Genomic DNA, 16713 nt, shown 5'->3' on the forward strand with positions numbered 1-16713 from the left:
ACACAGTTTTCTTCTCTCTCCAGGAAGATGGATTTCAAAGTCAGAATGAATCATGCCTCAATCAAAGGGACATTTTTTTTTTAAGGCAAAGGTGATAAAAGAAGAATGTTCTGTGATTAACATTCGATTTTTCTCAAAGCCCAGACTTTCTGCCTGGAGCTACTGCATACCTGCTCTCGGGTTTAATACTGCAGCTTTCAAAAAGCCTCCCTTGTGACTGTGGGCAATTCACAGACCTCAGCTCTTTGCTCCTCGGTGAGGGTTGATGGGCCGGGGAACAATTCTTATTAGGTTTCAATGCATCTGCGGTGCTTAAATAAGAGACTGAAGCAGGCACTTGTTCCATGCTATAGGATGATAAGTTGCATTAATTTTTATTTTAGGCTGTCTCCAAACATGGCTTTTATAGACTAATAAAAAAGCAATTTTTATAAGTTCACAAAAAAACAATGAACATAGCCAAGCATAAATATCTTACAACCAAGGGCAAAGGAAAATTATGAACCAAGAAAATCTGCTGAAAGTGGCACAAAAAAAAAGCACAATTTGTAGATATTGCCTTCTGGAGGTAAATTAAATTCTCACCTACATGGGAAAGAATCTGAAAATGTGAATTTCCACTCATGGGAACGTCCCTCCCCACCCTCACTTTAGTGCTCAGCAAATCTCTCTCCAGATCCTCTACTGATTTACGGCTACCCCACTGTGAGACGAGCCTCAGGATCTCAGGGGTTCCTTGAGCATCTCTGCATCCACAAGCTCTAGGTCTCTGTCTTCTGCACTGCGCTGCTCTAACTGTTCAATATTCTGCCTCCAGGGCTTTCATCTCTTACTGAACCTTGACTTTTTCTCCCTGTAACCTTAGAAAGAGATCCTGTCTCAAAAATAAGGTGCAAAGCGATTGAGGTATGTATATCAAAATGGACCACCCCTACCCTTCACACAACAATTCCAGTTTCATCGAAGACAGGAGCAAAGCTTAATGGATATTTACCAAATTCTTACTAATACTAGAATTTGGGGGAAAACAAAGGTGTTGATACCTAGTCAACCTCCTGAGTCTTGCCCACCACAGGAGGCCTTAAAGTCTTGTGTAGGAATCTTCATACAATAGAAACTGTAAATTTAGACATTCTCGTTTGCTCTTCACTGGATCTCACTGACCACGTAGGCAGAGAGCAATGGCTCCAGCTGCAACAGAACTGAAATATTACGCAGCCGCAGTTGAAGATTACTGGGACAGTGACAGGAGTGAGCAAAGCGGTTCTTTCGAACACCACACAGCCCGAACCAGGGTGCCCCGAACTTACTTACAGCTCGGTCTGATTTCTAGTTTCCTTCTCTGAAGTCTACCCACACACTTGCACTTCTCTGCTTTGTTTTCAGTACCTCAGAAAATCATCCATTAGTGGCCCACTACATATTCCATACGCTTCTTCATGATATACTGTACTAGAAAATACTAGAACCTTAATAGAAAGTGTTTCAGCAAAATGACTCCATTGTCGTATATCTCTAAAAACACATTATATAAATTTTATGTGCCGAATCAGACAAAGAATTTAAAGTACATTTTGAATAATTCTTTTACTAAAGGTAAACTTGAAGATTTTGAAGTAACACTATCACATTAGCAAACAATTTATAATGCCTATGTGAATTTATCTCAATTAATACATTAAATATTTGCCCAAAAGCTTTAGCACAAAGCATCAAGCATTATCTGAATCTTTTGTTCGCCTGGTGGTAAGCATCTGAGTAGACTATTTGGTCCTTCAGATAACTGACAGAGATTGTGACTTTTCACTCCACCGGTCTTGGGCTCACACGATTACATTTTAAGTGTGGAGCATAAATTGTTGCTTTTACATCATCTGTGAACTTCATGCTTCAGCCACACTTTTAGTCCAGGATAAAAATTTTTCATTGCCTGGCATGTGAAAAGGAAGAGACCTGAGCAAGCAAACAGCAGGATGTCTAGGAAATGTAAGGCACACTCTGACACTGTAGACTCTATGCTTCATAGGCCGGACGTAGGCAAGGCAATGCCTAGAATTAAGTTGTAATGCCTTTTAAAGATGGGGAGAATGCTCTTCCTCTGCTCTTCCTACTCCGGTACTCCCCCCAGCATCACACCTTTGTGTGCAGATGTGTGGGTTGTCCTCCAAGACGCTGTCAGCACTCACAAGCTGAGAGCCCAGTGCTATAGCGCTGCCAGCTGCAGTTCCCAGGCTGTGACCTGGGCTTCTAACAGCTGGCTATAAACTGTGGTTCTCATGATCTCTTCTTGGGGCTAGGAAATTTACTAGAGCCATTTGAAGAACTCGGGGAAACATTTCACATATATTCGCCATTTTATTAATAAAGGACATAATAAAGTTAGACATGAACTGATGGATAAAAAGTTAAACAGAGCAAGGTCTGAGAATCTTCTATGCATCTATCTATCTAAATATCTATCTATCTATCTGTCTATCTATCTATCATCTATCTATCCAGATGTAGATATGTAGATATATAGATATACCACCCACCTGGCATGTGAATGAAATTTTTCAGCATAGAAGCTCTCTAAACTTGATCCCTCTTAGTTTTTTTTCTGCGGGCATCCTTACATAAGCACAACAATGCTCTTGGTGATTTACTCAGCCTTCTCTCATTCTATAGACTTTGGAAACATGAATAAATATGAAAAAGAAATCTTATCACAGAGGTGGTTTCCTTGGAGGCCAGTCTCTAACCTTAGGTATTCTATGGGCTCACCAGAGACCATCAAAGATGCTTTTCTCATCCAGAGCATTTCAAGGGATGCAGTACCTCTCGGTGAGGTGCTCCTAGCACCTCAGAAATTGCAAAGTTCTTGGGAGCTAGATACCAAGAACCAGAGATCAAAGGTCAAAGGCAGAACAAAAGCTTTTCCAGCACCCCTGTCTACAAGGAGTTTTTTGTGCCAGGAATCAGGGTTGGGGAGCTGAATATGTATTTTCCATTATAACACATTATTTATCGCAGGATCCTATAACTCAGCACACATGACATTCCGTGTATGATGTGCCATCTCTATGTGCCCCGTGGAGGGAAGCTGAGTGGTCAGAGATTTGGGGACTTGGTGGCTACTCCATAATTTCTACAAGGGGAGGATTTGGAGTCATGAATACTTATCCAAAAGGTGGTTTCTCCTAACAAGGACATCATTTCAGTTAAATAATGTGTTTGTTTTGAGATTTGGGGGATTTGTAACTAATAAGAGAATTAGCTATATTTAAACTTGAAACCAACAAGTCACTGTCTCAATGACTTTCTTCATATGTGTCCGCTCACATACCACAGTGCCTATCTATGACAGACAACATTTCTCTGAGGACTAATTCCTGGCCAGTCTTCTATGAAAGACACTTCCATGGGAGACTTCCAATGTAACAAGTATAAGAACGACCCAATAAAGGTTTCTGAACGAGGATTTCTTTGTCGATTGCTTATGCCTGGATGGAAGTATATACCTTCATCTAGAAATCAGTCATACGGCCACATTTAGCTGCAAAGATGGTTGGGGAATGTGAATGTAGGTATGTACCAATAAAAGTTCAAAATGAGTGTTGTGATCAAATGGCAAGCTTGGCGTAAAGCTGAATTTCACCCTCCATGCCATGCTTTGATAAGATCATTGGAAGAACGTGGTTGCCGTTTCCCAGTTCCTATTTTTGATGTGTCAGTCATGGTTCCGGGATTTCTCCAAAGGCACAGCCACCAAGAAAAGACCCTTGTCACACAAACCCTTTATCGATTTAGAAGTCACATTGTGTCATAAAAGCCATGAGGATAATTTTCAAAGTGACGTCCATCATACGCAGGAACTACATTTTAAACCTCCATGCCTAGTCTTCTTTTTCCTCTTTCTGCAGGCTTCACATTGATTTTCTTTAGCCTTGGATGAGTTTCTTTCTTACCTTTTTTTTTTTTAATTCTGCCAGGGTGGGAGTTTTTAGTTGAGACTAAATTGAAGGCTGGAAAAGGTCTGATTAATTTCTAAGAGCGTAAAAAGGTTGGCTTTTTCCCACCCCCAGATACCACAGAAAATTGGATCTGCTAATTTAGCTGAAATGTTATGAAGTCTGTGCTATTGGGTTCCAACTGACGATGGAAACTCCGTGAGTACTTTGCACTGGGATATCTCTTCAGAGACACCTGTTCCCATTCTACCAAATGGGTTTCTAGTTCAACAATAAAATTGTAGATACATCCAATGACTGTAAAAAGAAATCTACCTACCAATTTAGAAGTACCTAGGCTCTCTGAGAAAGTTGGTTCCTTTACGGTATTGCAGACAACTCGTGTCATGGATTGCTTTCACGTGGCTCTACATGAAAATTAGCAACAACTGCCAAGACTGTATCATCATTATTATCAAAATTTGAAATTATTACACAAATTCCAATCACTATTAGAGATTCATTAAAGTTCAAAAAAAGTTTTCCCAATAGAATTGATGGTTGTTTTGGCAACCCACTAGCCTTATGAAGGCTACTGACCCCTATTGAAATACTTAGTGAAAAGATAGTTGCATGTTAGATGCTGTGTCTTTCCTTGGAATTTCACTTCCCACAGCATTTAAAGTTCTTGGAATTCCACTGATGATGTTCTCACACTGTGTGTGCTCAAAAAATTCATGGACCATACACATCTGTGTTTACCCTTTCCATCCTGATGATGTTCCTGAAGGATTAAACAATAACTTTAGATTCTACCACAGTCACAAGACTAAAGTGTGGCCTGACATAATCTTACCTTGTATAACAAGAAGAGTCCAAGTCCCTACCTACATCCTGGAAGCAGAATAATGTCAGAGCTATCCTTCCTGGCTCAAAGGTAAGTAGATACAATAGAGGGATATCTACGGTGATGGGAGAGAAGACACAGCCTGGAAAGTGGCTATGGGAATCTCTTTTCCTCTTCTGCCTTTGCAACCCAAAGAAACTCTTTCGAACTGGGGAGACTTATTTTTTTCCCAATATGTATGGAAGCAATCACAAGATGGAGGAGAATCATTCATTTTTCTTTTATGTTGTATAGAGTCTTGACTATGTTTCATAAAAGGGTATAAAGGAAAGGAATATAGATTCCATAATACTAATTTTATTACAACTCTGAAATATGGTGGGTTTCAAGGAACCAGAAAGTACTGAACCTCAGATGCAGACAGGATGCTTTATTTTTATTCCTTTTTCTGAGTCTTCGAAAAAAATAAAATTATTGCTGGCTCACCTATTTGGGCGGCAGCAAAGTTAATTCTGAACACCAGGTAAAACCCTATAAAACCACACAGCCCCCAGACCTATCCTTACATTCCCTGATTTCTTATTAAGTTATTTTTTATATTTTTCAGTCACATTATGTTATTTTTAACATAACAAATTTTAAAATAAAATAAGATATAAATGCAATAAATAATTAATGTGTCACTATAATAAAGCTTCTATAATTAGCCATTTAATAGTATAAAGTCTGAAATGCTACCACAGAAAGTTGGTATGTTTTGAAGTTTGTTTGTTTTGGTAGTATGTCTCTTAGCAATAGGAATCCTTCCCCAACTTACTCAAGAAAGATGTTTTGAAGTCATGACAACACCTAGGAGTAATAAAGCTATTGGTATTGATCTTGGGGTTATTGTATTTATTTCCTTTTTTTCTTTTTCTTTTCTTTTCTTTTTCTTTTTGTTTTGGTTTTTTGTTTGTTTGAGACAAGATTTCTCCATGTAACAGTGCCAGCTGTCCTGGAACCTGCTCTGCAAAACAAGCTGACATCAAACTTACTGAGATTCGCCTGCCTCTGCCACCTGAGTGCTAGGATTAAAGGCATGTGCCACCACCGCCCAACTGGCTTTCCTTTTCAAACAGAAGATTTTGTTGGAATTGTGAAAGGTGCTACCCTGAGAAGCTAAAACTATTGAAAGTACACCACGACCCACGCAGTGTGTCAGAAATCTCCAGAAGCAGAAAAGGTGCCAAGAAATCCACTCAGGTCTCCAGGGGCCGATATTCTCCCGAGAAGTCTTTACCCCATCTTCCACTCACTTTTCTCTTGGCCTGGGCTGAAGAACATCACCTCACAGCTACTGACAGACTGCAAAATTAAGATCAAGAAGTTGGGTGACTTGCAAGCGCACTCCTTAGCCCTGGCCCTACCCGGCCACCACAGAACCAAAGACAGCCATCCTCTATTCCTTTTTTTGCAGCTGGTGTCAAGAGCTGATGACGTTGAGGTGACAGGGAGGAGCCCGGGGAAAATAGCTTTACTGCAGGTATTGCTGCTGGGAAAATCTCTCTTTCCCTTCCCATTCTCAGCGCCTGCCCCTACGCTGGCAAAGATTTCCTTCCTCAGGGCTGTTTGTCAAAACTGTCAGTAGGGTTTTGGGTAAGTACATCTGTGGAAGATAAGAGCTGTTTCTTTATGGTCTAACAATCAAACACATTGATCTTTACCTGACACTTTGAACCCAGTGGCTCCAAAATGTTGACATGACCTAGGTTCCACGTTAGACAGACAACCTGTTGTTTCGCTGAGAAGAGGTGGTTTATTGTCCTACACAATAAAGTTAAACCCATGATTTATTGTACTTCCATCTAAAATTGTTTCTTAATGCTGTTGTTTCTTGTTATATAACTATAATTTTATGTGCCTAACAAAAATTACATTTCTTTATAATATCACACCCATGCAAAGGTTTAAAAGAGGCATGGCTGTAGATTTATTCATATCTGCATTCACATCTAGATGATGAAGCTTACACAAGAATGTATCTGTTAGTTGAAAACAACGCTTCCCCAGTGTAACACCTTTTCTCTAGTCGTGGAATATTCTAGCTGTTTAACAGTCCCATTGGGCAATAAAAAGATTCATATGCCGCTTTAAAATATTTTTATTCCTGCTAATTTTTGATGTCTTTTCTCCATTATATGTAGCAGACACGAGTACATTTTCCTGGGTCCCAAGAACTGACACCCTTCAGTTCAGGCTCTAGCCATTCATCCATTTAATTAAGAGCTATTTGAAGAAGTGGTTCCTCCCACACCCTGCCGTGTGTGTGTTAAGTACCATATGAAACCAATATTGCCTTGAACGCCTGATCTTTCTCTACATCCTGCACAATAGGTGTGTGTCACCATTTTTGCTTTTATAACAAACGTTGAAAGTAGGATTTCTTACCGTATACATAGTGACTCGTGTATTACATATGCAGACTCCTCAGCTCCTCGTGCTGGGCATGATACTTACTTACCTACATGCATTCATTCACTGATGTATTCACTTATTTAGTGTGTGTGTTACATTATGTGTGTGGTGTATGCATTTGGGATACAGGCATGTGCCACTGAGCTCTATCTGTGGGTTCTGGGCATTTAAACTCAGGTTCTTGTGCTTATGTGCTAGATCTCCAGTTCCCCTCCCCCCACCTTTTCCTTTGAGACAAGATCTCATGGATGTAGCCCTGGCTAGCCCTAAATTCACCATCTTTCTGTTTCAGCTTCCCACGGACTGGGACCGCGGGCATCTCCTCCATTGCTTTCACTGTGGCTATCAGAAGTGTTAAAAACACCCAAAATGCCCAGATATTAAAAGTATCTCTCCTCAAGGGTGTTTTACATTTTAAGGTATCTAACAGGCTACATCATTTTCCTCATGAAAAAGACATTTTATTGTTGGAAGGAGCTACCTTGTTAATTTGTGATAACGAAATGCTCAAAAAATAGCTTTACAGCAGGGAAACCTACAGAGACAGCTCACCCAAATTCTTGAGAGCTTACTGACTCTAGATTGACAGCCAGGGAGCCTGTATGGGACCAAAGTAGACCCTCTGCATGTGGGTGATGGTTATATAGCTTGACCTATTTGTGGGGCCCTTAGCAGTGGGACCAGGACCTGTCGCTGGCATGAGCTGGCTTTTTGGAACCTATTCCCTATGGTGGGATGCCTTGCTTAGCCTTGATGCAATGGAGGTGGGGGTGGGAAGCTGGTGCTTGGTCCTCAACTTGATATGCCATGCTTTGTTGACCCCCTTTCTGAATGGAGATGGAAGAGGAGTGGATGAGGGAGGTAGACTGGAGTCAGGGGAGGAAACGGGAGAAGAAAAGGAAGGGGAAACTATGGTTGGTATGTAAAATAAAATTTAATAAAGAGTAAGATCGTAACAATGAGGAAAAATTATAGGATACCAAGTGAATACATACCAAGTGCATGGTCAGCAAGCACTGGTGCTAGTCCTCACCGGAAGTCAAGCGAGGGGCTGTCCACTGAAGACAAAGCTGCTGGCTATAGTGGTACTGTGCCCTGCTCCCAGGGTACACATTTCATGGAGGATGCCCACGTCCTGATTGCCCTTCTGGGTTGTTTTAGTCACACAGCTCAGAAAGTTCTCTTCGTGAGGCGACAGTCCTTCCAGAACAAAACAGTGAAACTGAAAACTAGTCTTTTGTAGACAAAGTACGCATTAGATACCATCCTTGGGGATTCTGTTGACATCCGTTCGGTTAAAGTTGTTGAGAACCCTAATTATTTTTATGAACTATTAAGGCATTTTATGTGTTTTAGACATTTCCTTAATAAGGTTTTGCACTGCTGGATAGGAAATGTGTCACTGTCTTTACCGCCTTGAGACTCTTCCCGGTTTCAACTCGTTTATTTCTGCGACTGTGGCTTCACGTCTATCACGTTTCAGAGAGCTGCCTTTCTGAAATTAAATTCTGGGGATATTTGCTTGATCACAAACTAAACTCCAAAGGGAGTTTATAAATTTGGGAGATGTGCCGGGGTTATGGGAAGCATTTGTATAATTCTTACTGGTAAGGAATGAATTTCCTGGATTTATCAACCGATTCTGTCACTTTGGTGTTTAAAGTATTTGCTACTCTGATTCTCCAGGAATATGTTTTCCTTCCCATGTTCAACACTTCCTCTTAGAGAAGATCTTCGAGGTATTATGTGTGTCCTTCTCACTGTGCCCTGATTCCTTCCAGAGTATAAATTTAAAAGTCAGATTATCAGCATGTATTTTAGAACACAAGATAGTGATTTTCTTTCATTGGACATTATTCCTTGATACAAACTGGAATCATATGAGAAGAGAAGACCTCAGCTGAAGAATGGCTCTATCAGATTGGCCTGTGGTAATATCTGTGGGGTGCTGTCCTCATCACTGATTGATAGAATGGCTCTATCAGATTGGCCTGTGGTAATATATGTGGGGTGCTGTCCTCATCACTGATTAATAGAATGGCTCCCACTCACTGCACAATTCCTGGGCAAGTATCCTGGGCTCTATGACGTAGCTAGCTGAGCATGAATGATCCTGAAAGCAGGGCTCCCCATAATTTCTGTTTGAGTTCCTGCCTCAATAATGAACTGTGACCAGGAGGAGTAAGACAAAATAAACCTCCCCTCCTCCAACTTGCTTTTGGGAATAATGTGTATCACAGTAACAGAAATCAGACTAGCATGATGCTATTCCATTCATCTATCTCTGCCTCAGGCAGTCACTCGAGCATTAATTCACCTATTTTAGGGCCAGCTCTTTTATTTTCTCTATATCCACAGCTGTCGTCTGTGTTTCAACCTAGTATCCTTTGGGTGACCCTGTTCCCTGGGCTGAAGAAGCATCACTTCCTTTCTTGATGTCTCCAGTCTAGAAATGGGTATGGTCTCCCACTTTGGGAATTGCTTAGATTTCCCTACAGTATCTCATTTGGCTTCCCAATGCCTCAATGATCTGAGCAACCAGTTCCCTGGTCAGTACCCAAGCTGAACTGGTTTTGGTTTTTCTGTGAATACCTGACTTATAAACCTCTTGGCACACAACAGTCTTCATTGCATGTTTGCAGCTCTTTTGGTGTCTTGTAGTAACAACAAAGAGGAATACAGAAGAAGACAATAATAGATTTAATTCTTATCAAGATGCTTAATCATAATTGTCAAGCATTTGCATGTGTGTAGCATATATATACACTAACATATATTACATATATACTAATATATAATAATACTAGCGTATATATACTAATATATATTAATTATGCTAGTAAGCAGACATAGTTTTGTAAAAGGATTTTTTCTATTGTCATGCTAAACCCACAACAATCCTTTCTATTTCTACTTAAGGAAAATATTTTGGAAGAAAGAAATGCTCTCATTTGTGGGTTTCTGTTTGATTCATTTATTTCTTTTTTCTTTTGATAGGTTAATGTCTGTTAAATCATCTAATCAAAACTCTAAACCAAGTACATCATAAATTATAATTTCCTACTGAGGTCTTTTACATATCTAGGCCAATTCAAATAAAGATGTTTCTCAGATGTTTCCGCAGCACTATTTTGTAAGATTCAAGCATACATAAAATTTCTTCAACTACATTCAAAGGATTAATTAGTAGTGACTGTGTGAATCTGTACAAAATGTAAAAAGGGTAATGTTTACTTTCACAGCATGGTAGTTTGAAAATGAAAAAGAACAAATAAGAATTTTCCACCATTTGGCTGATTACCCCTCCATCCAGGTGACTGCCCCTCTATCAGGGTGACTACCCCTCCATCCAGCTGACTACTCTTCCATCCGGGTGTCTACCCCTCTGTCTGGGTGACTACCCCTCCATCCGGTGACTACCCCTCTATCAGGGTGACTACCCCTCCATCCAGCTGACTACCCTTCCATCTGGGTGACTACCCCTCCATCCGGGTGTCTACCCCTCCATCCGGGTGACTACCCCTCCGTCTGGGTGACTACCCCTCTATCCGGGTGACTACCCCTCCCTTCTGGGTGATTACTCCTCCATCCGGGTGACTACCCCTCCATCTGGGTGACTACCCCTCCATCTGGGTGACTACCCCTCCATTCAGGCGAATCCCCCTCCATCCAGGTGACTACCTATCCCTCCATTCAGGCAAATACCCCTCCATCCAGGTGACTACCCCTCCATTCAGGTGACTACCCCTCCATCCGGGTGACTACCCCTCCATCCGGGTGACTACCTCTCCATTCAGCTGAATACCCCTCCATCTAGGTGACTATACTTCTTTCTTTCAGCTAAAAGTAGTATTGGTAGAGAAGTCGTTCATTCTTAATTCTGCCCCAATTACTGTTCAAAGAGTTCTAGTTTTCTCCAGACCCCACTTTCTTCTACTCCTGAGTATAGAGTTAAAACTATATTTATAGCTTCCATTGCAGAAAGATGAAGTCATGTGTCTGAGTTCTGGCCAGAGGAATGTGGGAGAAAGCAAACTGTTCTCTTTTCAGTCCTGACCCCAGAGACCTCTTGAGATATTTTTCACTTGTGCTTGATTGCTTCAACATTGCCTAAAGAAAAGAATGTAATCGAAGAATCTAAGTCTCTCAAAGATGTCAAGGTGCAAGATGAAGTTCAATTCATGAATGACTGGCACAAAATGTCCCTGTCCTCCAAAAGGCTAATAGGTATTGTACTGTGATATAAGGGACATATGGCTTTAATTGGGTTATACCACTGAGACTCCCAGGTTCATGTAGCAAGGTTTAGCCTTCCTTAGTACTCAGTTGATACACTGCTCAGGTTTAATGCTTTGTAGCATCTCTGAAGTAAAAGCATTTTCATGACTTCTATGATAGCTGTCCATCAGCCATATACAGACACAACACTGGTGTCCCAGGCCCACCAGACACCCATACGGGCATTGATGAAACTGTGTTGTAAGTGTGGATGCATGACATATTGTCAAATTGATTTGCACCCGCCAATGCTTTTAATTCATATAATTTAGTATAGATTATCCTGAATAATATATGGAACTTGGGGATATCACAACTCATATCTAATATAATATTGTATACTGTTTGTACCAGTCTGCTTTCCCTTGTGTACCTTCTACTGTCATTTCTGAAGCTAGGGCATGCTAGCTTTCAAATGGCATCATGATAGAAGGCGAAGAATGTTTCTCTGAGAGGAAAAAGAGAATTAGTACTATCATTGAGCAACCCATTTTGTTTCTCTTGATTTCCTTTTTCTTTGGGATTTATGACTCCTCCATCCAGCTGACTAACCTTCCATCAGGGAGAATACCCCTCCATCCGGGTGATTACTCCTCCATCCAGGTAACTACCCTTCCATCTAGGTGACTACATCTTGTTACTGAGGAAAAATACCTAGCAAAAACAGCTTAATGGAGGGAGAGTTCATGTTAGCTCAGGGGTTGAGAGTACAGTTTGTCATGATAGGGGAAGGATGATAGGGGAAGGGGCAGGTGACAGACTATGTTGTATCTGCAGTCAGGAAGTAAGAGAGACGGATATGGTACTTCATTCATTTTCTCCATAGGCTGATGCTAGCCGCCTTCGGGAGGGTTTGTCCTCACAGACATGCACAGATAACTCTAAATCATTTCCAGTTGACAATCAAGATAAGTCTACTCCAGCTGTTTACATCACAGAGTTGTGAGGGCTGAAATGAGAGCACACAGGACTGTAGCCGGTGCACTGCCTGGCATATGGCAGTGACCGAGGAAATCTATTGGTACCATGAAATGATAGCTTCTGTGAGTAACTGGCATTGACCTCTCTTAATAGTAGGCAGTTACCCTACTTTTCTGACATCCACCCCACAGCTGATGTTCTTCCCTGCTAACAAGAAAGCTGCCATGGTAGGAGAGCCATGTGGGTGAAAGGTTCCAAGTTTCCTCAAACCACGGGCATTCCACACATCATGCCTTGCTCGGAAACTAGCCCAAGACTGGTAAAGATTTAATTTTTCCAATCTCTGACTCAAGGTCACGCGTTCTCTTCTAGAATTTCTACACCCATTCCAAGAAAAAAGTGGTACAATCTTCATTTTATAGGTGTAGTCTCCTGAAAAATCCTTCTGTAAAGTGATTTGACCAGCATCACACAGTGGGCAGCATGCTAACTGGAACATATAACCAGGATTTCTTCCATCACATGGGTTACATATTTGCTATGATTCTATCATTTCCCAGATGCTGCTCTGCAGTGGCAAGGGTGAGCAGAAAGAAATGGTGTATTGTTTTACTTTGGTGTTTTTGTTGTAACTGAGAGAAACACAGAGCATTACCTTATTGTTCTGGGCTATTGCATTCAGGGACAGAACCTAAAGAGAGTGCTTATCTTATTCTCTCCTACTCCAGTAAGTCTACTCGGAGTGGTCCACCCGTAGGCTTGCCTCCCTTGCCTCTATAGAAGAATAATTTATCAGCCATTGCAATTACCTTCCTCCACAAACACTAAAGAAATGTTCACTTAAGATAGTCAATCATCAATAATAACGTGCCTATCATGAGAACAAAGGTGTAGTTGATGTTAGATAATTTTTTTAATCTGCTTTTCAAAATTTAGTATTTAGTATTTAATTAGTATGAGGTCAACATGGTATTTGAATGTCTAAATCTGAGTGAAGGTATATGCTAGTGAGAGAATGCATAGAAAGAGAAACACTTGTGTTCTGGAAGATAGCATGTGCACTGTAACAGGAGACTATGCACCCATACTTGTTGAGGAGATGAAGCAGCAGCCAGGGAGGTATTGTGGTATGATGGGAGATGGGAAATTGGTTGAAGTCATCTTCCTGGAAGATTGTAGCTTTGACAAGTGATTAAGATTTGAATACAGGATGAAGATCTAGACTTGGAAGAAATTTTAAGGGAAAACACACACACATGTGCCCATGAACACACATGCATAAACACACACACATACACACACACACACACACGTTGTAATAACCAGGCTAGCTAAAGGATACAACAATTATATTTTTATTTATTATAAGGGGAAAACTCACAAAATGGGAAACAAGAAATCCAAGCACAGCAGTGCCCTGTGGGAATGACACAGAGAAAGTGCACCTGGGCCGGTGAACAGGTTTTCCCTCGGGTCCCAGAAAACCATGCCTTACCTGAGCTCCACCTCTTAAAAATAATAGGCTAACAAGGTTTTCTCCAAAAGACACACAGGCACGAGAGAGAGAGAGAGAGAGAGAGAGAGAGAGAGAGAGAGAGAGAGAGAAGAGGAGAGGAGAGGAGAGGAGAGGAGAGGAGAGGAGAGGAGAGGAGAGGAGAGAGAGAGAGAGAAAGAGAGAGAAGAAGAAGAGGAGAGAGGAGAGAGAGAGAGAGAGAGAGAGAGAGAGAGAGAGAGAGAGAGAGAGAGATTTGCAAAGAACAGTATAGAAATTAAGAAAACAAACCACCATAACGCAACATTCAGTGAGGACAAAGGAATGATGCTCATGAGTTCAGGTCAGAAGTCTGAGCAAAGTGCAGAGTTATCATGGAAGGAAGACTGAACCCGCCACTTAGTGGCAAGGGTACTTTAATAAGAAATGTTTGAAAGAGGCTCTGATGAAAGGACTGTTTACATAGAGATTAAGACTGGAGTTACAGCTTAGGAGTAGGGCAATTTCTTGGCATCTGTGAGGTCCTGGGTTTGACCTTCAGCACTAAACAAATCAAAAGGTCAAGGAGATGAGTTATTGAAGACAGAAAAAAGATTATTCAGAATAATTCCAGTTGTTTAGGATTGCTAGTTACCTGAAAAGCAGAAGGAATGGAAATGATGATGATGATGATGATGATGATGAACAATCTAATATAGTTGTACCTAAGTCAATGTGAAGAATGACCCAGAGCGAGTCTTGAAAACCAGGGCTTCTCAACTTGGAATCAGCTGTGCTTACTGAGTTCACTGGACATTGATTTCTGAGTTTGAAGCAGGAGTCCTTGCCTCATAGTGTGTGAAATCACAAGGCAGAACAGCCTTCAAGACTGCAGAGAAGGTAGGATTGGGTATCTAATAGTAGATGCCAGGTACCATACTGCACATATTTCGTTTTCTGTAATCAGAATAGAGATGATGTAAGTCAGGGGATATTGTTTGCCTGCTTATTGAATATCATCCGTCACCTGAAAACACACAATGACAAACAATTGTCTTCTCCCAAAAGCAAATTGCTAAATCTGCCATCCCTTTTTGAGGTCAGAGCATCGAGTGAGTAATCCCGCTGCCCAGCAGTGATGCTCTGTGCATTTTGTGGAATTCTCCGAAATGAGAGCTCCGGGGGTATATAACTCAGCGCTCTCCTTCCAGCACGTGTGTGGCTCGCTCTACCTCTTATTATGCTCTTTGGACCCGTAGTCATGCAAATGACATGAGTGAACAGCTGCACTCAGCAAACCAGATGGCCACATGTGGGAAGAGATGGGGACGGTAGAACTAATAGCCTATAAAGTAGGCTAATGCTACCAAATTTCTACATTTTGCTATTAATACCAAGTGAAAGGTTAATCATTTCCATCCGTGTTCACTTAACAGTCAGAATTAACCTCAGAGGCACAGTAATAAATTTTTAACAAAATTCTAGGAGTGCTTATTCTAAACAGAGGAAGGGAGCCACTAACTGCATGCTGGGGAGCAGGATGGGGATGAAGGAGAGACTCACGGGAAGCTCTCCTTACTTTGGATATCCGGGCCCATTTGGAGAAGCTAGGAGGAGAACAGGAAAGGAAGCTAGTCCATCTTTTCTTTCTCCACATTGAATGCCTATGAAGTACAAAGCAGAAGAAAGCCTTTAGCTCTTAGATGCTATTCACCTAGGAAGCACAAGAATGAATGAAGTTATACATACTTTTCTCTGGGCACAAGTATTTTTGCTTAATGTGGGTCACATTCAAAGCCACTGTGGGGTGGGAGGGTGATTGAGCGGTAGAGTACTTAGCTAGAACGTGGAGAGGGCTGGGTACCATCCCCAGCACTAAGAGGACAAGTGCTACCGTGGTTGGTTCACATAGAAATACTTCTAATCTAAGTTTCACACTCGTGGTTACTCCTCTCTTTTTAAAGACCTTCTCTGCCATCATATGTGAATAAGATCTCCACACATCAAAGCACATTTCGTCATATTTTACTCTCTGTCTGAGAGGAAAGTGGGTTCTCAGTAGAACTGCCCGGTTGTTTATTTATTTTTCGGAAGAACTGTAAAGTTTATAAATGGCAGTAACAATTCTGGGTGATGATATTTCATCCATATCTTCTTTAATATAAAGAGCATGCTTGCACATGTTGCCTGGTTTCTAACGCAGCACAAACATCTATGGCTGTTGTGTACCAATTTTGTATGAGCTAAGAGCTTCCACTTTGCGGGAGGGGGCAGGCAGGGGAAGGAAGGGAGGAATGCCTTAGGCAGGATACTCTGAGTGGAGGTGAAGCAGCCCCTGCTGCAGAGAAGCTCTTTAAACTTCAACAACTCAAGGCTTCAGGGAGTCCCTGAAACTGACCAGATCTCTAGGCTCTTCCCTCCGTAAGACTATGTAAGCAATAAGAGTTACTGGGAGGTATTTTCAGACCAACTGGGTTCCCAGGAAGAGGTCAATCAGTAACAGCCAAGGTGCTTAAAAGAAGAAACCAGTTTAGCTGCTTGGAAAAGACACTCCTTGCCTGTCAAGCTTCCTGGAGGCTGAGCGGGGCACTCCAGGTTCCCAGTTTGGCAAGCTGTCACCCATGCTAGGGTGGGCTCTGGTCATACACTGTCTTGGAGTCATTTCTGCACCTGTAATGGCCCCTCACCCATACTCTTGTAAGTAACTGCAATAAAATTCACTGGTTCACCAAGCTGGAATTTGATGGTGTCCTCACTTTGGTATGTCATTGATGCCTTATCCGGGGTCAGTATGCTTTTATTCATGACTCCCC

Source organism: Chionomys nivalis, chromosome 13, assembly GCF_950005125.1.
Source record: "Chionomys nivalis chromosome 13, mChiNiv1.1, whole genome shotgun sequence".
In the NCBI taxonomy this organism is placed as follows: Eukaryota; Metazoa; Chordata; class Mammalia; order Rodentia; family Cricetidae; genus Chionomys; species Chionomys nivalis.